At 41.2% G+C, this 8,753-nt stretch overlaps 1 long non-coding RNA gene across 1 annotated transcript in view; it reads right to left on the bottom strand.

Annotated features, from left to right (window-relative positions):
• Positions 1-116: 116 nt before the first annotated feature.
• Positions 117-8,753, bottom strand: part of LOC148360246 (uncharacterized) — a 68,890-nt gene continuing 60,253 nt past the window's right edge. The window contains exon 5 of the long non-coding RNA XR_015851300.1: positions 117-743. This is a non-coding gene — a long non-coding RNA (uncharacterized LOC148360246). The remainder of the gene's footprint in view (positions 744-8,753) is intronic.

The following is an 8,753-nucleotide window of genomic DNA, read 5'->3' as shown; positions in this document are numbered from 1 at the left end:
CATCTGTCTCTAAAAGGCCCTTTGACACCTTTGGGAAACTATGGCCGTGAAAGTCTATTTTGGAAGGGAAATGTTTTGCTATGTTTTAAATAAAAAACCAGAAGCAGCATTTTCCAACGTTTCCCAACATCCTTTTATTGAGTGGCAATTTTCTTTGCAATATAGAGTGATACTAGTGCAGTTACTCAGCATGATTTAAAGAAATGTGTTTGCAAGCTTCCTTTCACTACATGGTCTTCCAGCTCTCCAATATTTTGTTTGCATCTCTCGCTCAATCAGTACAAATCTAAAAATGATCTATGATAAAATGCCTATTCCTATGTTATTTCTTTATTCTTATTTTCTCGCAATATTGCTGCCAGTGCTATTGCACTCTATTTCAATGCACTTTTTATCCTGTTGTTCAAGGCACTAAATATTCTATATTGTTTTTTTTTTAAATAGTTTTGTCGTATTTCTATACAAATAAAAATGACTTGACTTGTAGTATTATTTTACTTTTATTTATAGTGTTTTTGCTGTGGTATTTTTCTAGTATTTCCATAGTTTTTGTAGTACAGTATATCTGTAGTATTTTTGTAGCATTACTGTAGTATTTCCGTCATGAAATGTATGTAATAGTATTTTGGCATATATCTGTTGTATTATTTTTGTAGAGGTATTTTGTAGAAGTATTTCCAGTGGCTCAGGAGGTAGAGCACTCGTCTTCGGATCAAGAGATCGCAGTTCGAATTCCGGCTCTTCTGTGTTACATAGAATAGAATACAATAGAATAGATTAGAATTTATTTTTATTGTCATTCTTTGTAACCATGCACACAGAACAAAATGTCCATACACCTGACCCGTACAGTTAAACTGTAGCGAGCCGATGCAGCCGCAGCCAAACAGGGCGCCGCCATTTTATTTATTAGATGACCAAACCCCCCAAGCAGGGAGGCAATGAGTACCAATGTTCTTAGGTATGATTCGGCCGAGGCTTGAACCAGCGACCTCCCAGTCTAGGAGCGGGCGCCCTACCATCTAGGCTACCGAGCTGGTAAAAGAACTATGGCAGCGGTGGGATTCAAACCCACGCCCCCGGAGAGACTGGAGCCTTAATCCAGCGCCTTAGACCGCTCGGCCACGCTACCGATATATATGTCAAAGTGTCCTTGGACATCACACTGAACCCCTAGTGCCCCCAATAAGCAGGTTAGCGCCTTACATGGCTGCACGGCCGCTATTGGGCAATGTGAAGCTCATTGTAAAGCGCTTTGGGAAGTCTTCATTGACTTGAATAGCGCTATATAAATGCAGATCATTTCATTTCATAGTATTTCTGTATCATGTGTTTATTAATACTGGAGTTGAATTTTTGTAGCATTGCTTTTGTAATATTTCTGTTGTATTATTTTGGGATTATAGTATTAGTGTAGTGCTATTTTTGTAGCATTTTTATATCATTTGTTTATTTTCAGAATAAAAGCAAAATGACAAATCAGTTCCGTGCTTTTAAAGCGGTAAATTTGATATTTAGTTTTGTAGTAATTTTGTAGTATTTCTGTAGTAGTATTTTGTTCTAGATAACAAAGGGATGATTAGGACAATGTTGTCACCAAAAAGCATTTTTTCCTGGTAGTTTTTCTTTTACTTTTATGGTTGTGTTGGCGTAGACATTCCGTGTTTCGCCGCGTGTTTCACCGCGTGTTTATTACTCGCGGGACCAGACCGAGTATTTGGACGAAGAAAAAGGAGCTGAAGAGAACCTTCCAGTTGAGGAATTTTTACACAAAAACAAAATAAAAAAAAAAGTATACTCTGGGCCAGTGATCAGGATACAGTATTCCCTTCAAAAGGCATTAAAAAATGGCTGTCCTTGTCAAGATCACCTGTGTCACTCTTTTGGCCCTAACTGCCTCGGACTCTGATTGGCTCCCTGTCACAATTTATATCCACGTCTTTCTGTCCCCTGTTGTCAGTCCGTCTGCAAACCTCAGTTTACTCTAGGCAAGCTTTTCGACCCTGACTCACTCCTGTTTTTGCTCCCTTCTGTTCCCCGGCTTCGACCCGTTTTTTTAGCTTGACTACGTCTACTTTCCTCTCCTGGCTTTCGACGCGTTGCTGATCCCGACCACGTTTTTTGCTCTCCTGTCCCGGCTACTGACCCGTTTTTTCTGCTTCCCGCGACCAGTGATCACCGGATAGTGGGTGAAATCCTTTCCTTTCTTCCCAATAAAACTGAGAGAAACGTCATGCAAGTGGGTCCTGTCTCTTTTCTGGTCCTGACAGACCCCTGTCTTTTAGGTAAGGGTCATCAACTTTACAAAATAAAATTTACTAGGATGGGATTTTCCTTACAAAGTTAGGAAGTCACATCTTTACAAACAGACTGAACACAGCTGGATGTTCAAGGTTGTATGATAAGAGTATGGCAGATTCATATGGAATGGCAGAGTCATTATAGTTTGACCATTTTCGTTTTATTGTCTGAAATTATAAAACAGATTGTGATGACTTTCTGGATATACTGTTTTGTTTATTGTAGGATTTTGTCCACATTTATGTACTTTTGTGTTACTGAGGTTTTTGAGTTTTTCCATGCCCTCATGTAGGTTTTAGATCAGGGGATGGTGTAGTCTGCAGTTTGCAATGTCTGTGGTCTGTGCAGCCCTTTGAGACTCATTGTGATAAAGGGCTACACAAATAAACATGACTTGACTTGAGGTTTTTGAGTTTTTCCTTGCCCTCATGTAGGTTTTAGATCAGGGGATGGTTTCATAATAGTCTGTAGTTTGCAATAATCTGTGGTCTTTGCAGCCCTTTGAGATTCCTTGTGATTAAGGGCCAAACAAATAAACATGACTTGACTGCGGTTTTTGAGTTTTTCCTTGCCCTCATGTCGGTTTTAGATCAGGGGATGCTGTCATAATAGTCTGTAGTTTCCAATAATCTGTGGTCTGTGCAGCCCTTTGAGACTCCTTGTTTCTAAGGGCGTCACAAATAAACATGACTTGACTTGAGGTTTTTGAGTTTTTCCTTGCCCTCATGTAGGTTTTAGATCAGGGGAGGGTTTCATAATAGTCTGTAGTTTGCAATAATCTGCAGTCTGTGCAGCCCTTTGAGACTCCTTGTGATAAAGGGCCAAACAAATAAACATGACTTGACTTGATGGGCCCGAAGAAAAAGCCTGGTGGGCTGCATATGGCCCGCAGTCTGTAGTTTGCCCACCCTCTCTCTGTTTGAACTCCAGTTTGATTTACTTTCATTTCATGTCAAAAATTCAGCCAATGCTACAACAGTTTGAGGACAACCCTCTTGCTTTTAGTGAAACAGTACTGGAAAAAAACGAAAAAAAGGGAAAAGTTGCCCTTTAAGAGTCTCACGAATCAATTCCTGCACGACTTTTGCTGATCTCTGACAATAGAGTCGAGCGAACAGAAGAAGAAGTGAGATTCCATAGGTCAGAGTCTGAGTTTATTTTAGCATGGAGGGGGTGGATGCATCCGCATTCTGAAGACTACTCGCTGCATAGATTGTGTCGGAAAAGGCGAGGAAAGAAGAAGAAAAAAATTCTGATGTGATCAGCCAGAAAATTTATTCAAGAAGAAGAATACTCCATTTTCCCGACGTGATGAAACGCTGTCAAAACAACCTGAGAATAACACTCACAAATAAGAGGACATTGTTTTTTAGGACAATGCATCATTGTGTCAGGAAACTTCTACTTGAAATTCTTGAACTGCTAACAAGAGAAGCAAACTTGAGACTGCAGGAGACTTGCAGAGTGTGAGCGTTTCCTTTCCCGACTTGATACTTCCTTCCCCCTGACGTCCCCCCATGGGATTGTCTCCCATTATTTTCCCACTGGGGACCCACTACAACGCTTGGGGGGTTTTGGGAACGGAAACACCTCCCTCCTGGAAAAGACACTTGGATGAGGAAGAAAATGGACTGAGACCTTTTACAGTTGCAATGTTGAAGAAGAAAATTAGATCGTACCCCCAATTTCAACCCAAGCACCTCCAAGAATTATAGCATTTTTTAAACTCCCTTTTTCTTAATAAAGGAAACGATAGATTTAATTAAATAGGCTATATTTAAAACAAATGTGAATAACGCCGCTTCGGTGTCATGATTACTGATGTGACTTACCTGTGCCCGCTCATTTGGCGCCAACAGCCGCGGGTTCTGATTGGCTCCCTGTCCCTATTTAAAACCTCTCCTATCTGTCCCATTTGGTCAGTCCGTCTGCGAACCTCAGTTACCACTAGGCAAGCCTTTTTCGACCCTGACTCCCACCTGTCCTGTTTTTGCTCCCGTCTGTCTCTGGCTAAGACATATTTTGATCTCCCGTCCCGGCTTACGACCTCTTTTTGTCCCCGACCACGTCTACTCTCCCGTTCTGGCTTACGACTGGTTTCCAACTCCGACCACGCTTTGCTCTCCCAGTCCCGGCTACCGAGCAGTTTTTCTGTTCCTGACAGTCGGAGACATAGCTCGCTTCAGAAGATCCACTTCTGTGTTCGGAGTACGAGAGCGACTTGCTTCCCGCGCCCAAACGAACACCGGATCGTGGGCGCAGCCCTTCTTCTTTCTTTCAATAAAATGTGTGGTAAACGTCACACAATTGGGTTCTGTTTCCGTTCTGGTCCTGACAGTCGGAGATATGCCACTGCCTTGAAATGGTTCAGTCCATTTGATTCCAAGCACTGCTCTCGCTTCCCTCCTCTTCCAGAATTATAAAGTGTTAATGCATATAGAATAGAATGCATCATTGTCTAATAAGATCCATGCTTCTACTTCTATATGTGCAAGTGTGAGTCTAATAAAAAATTGGCATGGTGGAGTAAAACTGTGTCTGCTAACTATTAGGTGTAATCTGGAGTTCACAAATGGGAAGTGACCCTCCTGAACAATGTTGAATGATAGTAAATCAATTTAAAAGTGCCATATTTGACCACTAGATGGCATCAAAAACCAGTGCCAAATGAGGATAGCCTATGAGCAAGATGCCAGACAAACATGGCGGCGACTACTAGGTATGGATTTCACTATGTAAACGAAATACAATTTTCTCAAAGATAACGTGTTACGTTTTTTTTCCTGAATGAAGGTTTTTCTTTTGTACTCCTCGGAGACAATTAATAATACACACTGAACCTTTAAGTTAAATGAAAAAAAAAAATGTAACCAGCCGGCCAGACACTCTGGGCACTCAGCACTCTCAAAGCTCTGAACCTAAAATCACCCCTGATTTCAGCTGAAGTTGTTCTTATACCACAATTAAGATAAAAGTTATCAGTAATAGTATCAAAATAAGTAATGTTATATATAAATAGTGAAGTGAGGTATCATAGTCAAACTAATGAACGGGCATCCTGTGCAATCCTAACATACAAGTCAGCTTCTGGGAGTATTTTTAAATTCTCATACTTTTACTTTTACTTAAGTTAATTTGTAAAAAAAAAAAAAAAAAAACGTAATTTTACTTCGCTACATTAGGCAACATCGAAATCGTTACTCGTGACCTAATAAATCCCCTCCACGTAAGTACGGGTCTGTCTGTCTCCGCTAAGACGCATATATTATGACGGAGACCTCCGGCAGGCTCTACCTTTTTCAACCAATCAGACGTAGCAGCCTCGTCACGTGACCATATTCCTAACTTTGGCGGGGGGGAAAGTTCTTTATGAATGAAATAGATGGAAAATGTGGCTTAGCAATACGACCATAAAAACACAGAAGAAGAAGAGCACCCCTGGCCACACATCAAAAGCATGTCCCCCTTAAAAAAGGAGCGAAACACCAGCTACAATGTCTCCTTTGTTTGAGTTCATGGGCTAGCTTGTTGTTGTTCTGCATGATAAGTATTGGGGCTTTAAATGTCCTACTTGGTTCTACATGAGATTAATTCATTGCAGCCCTTTGAGACTCTTTGTAATTAAGGGTTAACAAATAAAAATGACTTGACTTGAAATGACAATTTATTTGGTTTATACTATATTCATTTTATTGTTTATTAAAGCACTTGGATTTACGTTGATTATTTTAAACTTCTTTTAAATTAAATGTATTTTTTGTTTATCGGATGGACTTTGATCATTTGAACATTTGATTGGTTGTTTTTAAAAAAAAAAAACGATAGATATGAATATCGCTACTGTTACTTAGTACTTGGTACTTTTTATGACTTTTACTCAAGTATTTGGATGACTACTTTTACTTGTACTTGAGCACTATTATTCTGAAGTAACAGTACTTTTACTTGAGTCACATTTTTGGCTACTCTACTCACCTCTGGTTCTAATATAGTTACTTCTATAAATGATTAGTAAAACAATAATTAAATTTGAGTGTAAATTGAACTTTTAAAAACGGGAAAAACAATTTACTTAAGATTGTTGTGTAGCCAGGCAGTGCGGAGTTTGCATGTTCTCCCTGTGCTTGTGTGGGTTTACTCCGGTTTCCTCCCACATTCCAAAAACATGCATGCCAGGTTAATTGGCCGGGACAAATTGTCCCAAGATGTGAATGCGAAATCTCTCTCTGTGTGCCCTGCAACTGGCTGGCAACCAGTTGAGGCCACTGTCCAAAGATACCGATACCTGGGATGGGCTCCAGCACCCCCGTGACCCTACTGAGGATAAGTGGTGCAGATAATGGATGGATAGATGGATGTTGTGGAGCCATTTTTTCAGATTAACTCAAAGGTTTTTAATCTGTTTTCCTGATGATATTATCTAAAAAAAATATACCCGGTGTGCTATAAAACGCGAAACGAGTTTAAAGAATAACATCGCCTCTCTGTTTTAATATGACAATTGAGTCCTTGTTCGGATAATTTATCGACCACCTAAATTTGCTACAATAGAATACTCTTTTGTTGTCAAGACCAGAACAGAGACAGGACCCACTTGCGTGCGTTTTTCTTAGTTTTATTGGGAAGAAGGGAAAGGATAGTGCACACGATCTGTAGATCGCTAGTCGCGGGGAGCAGGTTGCTCAGACGCGCAAGTGGAATTTCCGTGGCGAGCGATGGCGGTGTCGAGAGCGGAAAAAACAGGTCAGTAGCCGGGACGGGGGAGCAAAAATCGTGGTCGAGATCAGAAACAGGGTCGGAGCCAGGAAACGGACGGGAGACAGAACAGGAGAGAGTCAGGGTCGAAAAGCTTGCCTAGTGTAAGCTGAGGTTCGCAGACGGACTGACAACCAGTGACAGAAAGACGGGGGTTTAAAAGTGACAGGTAGCCAATCAGCGTCCGAGGCATTTGGCGCCAAAGGAGCGGGCACAGGTGCCTCGCATAAGTAATCATGTTACTTGTTCCCCTTGCATGCTGAAAATGACATTGATATCTCGTTTCCTTACTTTGAGTGTCTAATAAACTATAACTTATCACAATCCTTGCACCCGAAGAAGCAACTCTCCTGTATTTTGTACAGGAAATATCCATAGACACAAACACGACCCGATGCCCTGGAGATGTCGAAGAATGTACAGCAGAGAAGGCGTTCTCCTGACCCGAGACTAATGCGGGGAAAGAGCGGCCACTCTGCAGGATGCTGAGAAACCCCCACAAGAAAACCGGAGGGAGGAAAATATCCTCTCCGCCTATAGCTGCTCACTCGGTATAGCAGATAAGAGATAAACAGTCACAACATCAGGGTGAAAGGAGCTAATCAAGTGAAGGTTAAAGGTTTAATTCCCCCTGCTTATCGCTTATACTGTTTTTTATTGCCTCAGGAAAAGACTGGGATTAAACAGCGCAAGTATCAAGGTTCGTGTGAAAATGTAGGGTGGCTCGATCCAAATATGGATATTATCGAGTACCGTAAATTCCGGACTATAGAGCGCACCTGATTATAAGCCGCACCCACCACATTTAAGAGAAAAAAAGATTTTGTACATACACAAGCCGCACCTGCGTATAAGCCGCATGCGCCCACATTTAAAAATGTAACACAAACACAAAATTAACCCAAACCCGACTTCAAGTCCGGCGATTGAAACTAAATGTCCTTCATTAAAGTCCACAGTCCAAAAATCACAGCCGGCAAAATGAACTGAAAATGATACAGGTAATTAAGGTTTGATGGAGACCTGTAGTCCGAGTAAGGGTGGGAAAAATATATCAGATGAACACATTTACTCACGCAACTCCTTTTTCTTTAACCAACTTTTTACCCCCTCTTCATTCCTTGTCTGTCCCTCACCTTTAGCGGTCCCCACTTAAACTCGGCACCCCGCGTTTGTTGCGCCCCTCCTTTTTCATTCACCCGTGCAAAACATATCAGAATAAGTGTCTAAAATAAACACAAATAAATACATAACAAAAATATACAGTTACAAAAATATACAAATATACATGGGTAACACATATTTACAAAGAAAGACGGTACACCGAGAGAGTTTTCAAAGCTTTAATAATAATAATATAACTTTCATCCCAAACGGTGCCTGTGACAGGGCAGTTAATGGTATCAACACGCTAGCAATACGCTCACAACACAATAGCAACACTCGAGCGCCGCTGGCGGCCGTTAGAAAAATGACATAAATTGGCCGCATCACTGAATAAGCCGCAGGGTTGAAGTTCCGGCTTATAGTCCGGAATTTACGGTACGTGGATCGGATCGATACGATCGTCTTGGTATCGATTCTGTCTTCACATTTAAACTAGCGCCATAATAATGTTGTTGGTGGGTCGTACCATTCTTGTCATGATTACCGATGTGCCCGCTCATTTGGCGCCAACCGCTGCGGGTTCTGATAGG

Source organism: Urocampus carinirostris, chromosome 9 (genome assembly GCF_059441175.1).
Source record: "Urocampus carinirostris isolate Australia breed hairy pipefish chromosome 9, RoL_Ucar_1.0, whole genome shotgun sequence".
NCBI lineage: Eukaryota > Metazoa > Chordata > Actinopteri > Syngnathiformes > Syngnathidae > Urocampus > Urocampus carinirostris.
This window is presented reverse-complemented; position numbering and strand designations above follow the sequence as displayed.